Raw genomic sequence first — 412 nt, forward strand, 5'->3', positions numbered from 1 at the left:
CTGGGGTCTTACCTGCTGTATAGCCGCAGCCTTCCCCAGCTGGGTGGGTTTCAGCCGCACCCCTGCCTGTGCAAATACTAAGCTCCCCTCCAGACCTGAAGTCCGCTGGGCTGTTTTCTCCATGCTTTGTGTTAGGACCAGGAAAGGGGACAGAACCAGCACAAAGTCCTCTGTTCACCCTCCCCCCCGTCTGCTCAGCGTCCCCCTGAGCTCAGTGACCTTAGCGCCCTGAGTCGCACGGTGTCTGTCCCGGGTTTCCCCAGATCACAACAAACGCACCCTTGTGTCCATGAAAGGCCCTATCCTTGACCAGGTGCTTACCTCCCTCTGACCTGGACCAGCCTCAGGGGCCCAGACCCTTCCGGGAGGCGTGTGGCTCTGTCATTCATGCCACGTCCCAGAACTCCAGTGC

This window comes from Oryctolagus cuniculus, chromosome 12 (genome assembly GCF_051225735.1).
Source record: "Oryctolagus cuniculus isolate XC-2025 breed Fujian yellow rabbit chromosome 12, ASM5122573v1, whole genome shotgun sequence".
Classification (NCBI taxonomy): domain Eukaryota; kingdom Metazoa; phylum Chordata; class Mammalia; order Lagomorpha; family Leporidae; genus Oryctolagus; species Oryctolagus cuniculus.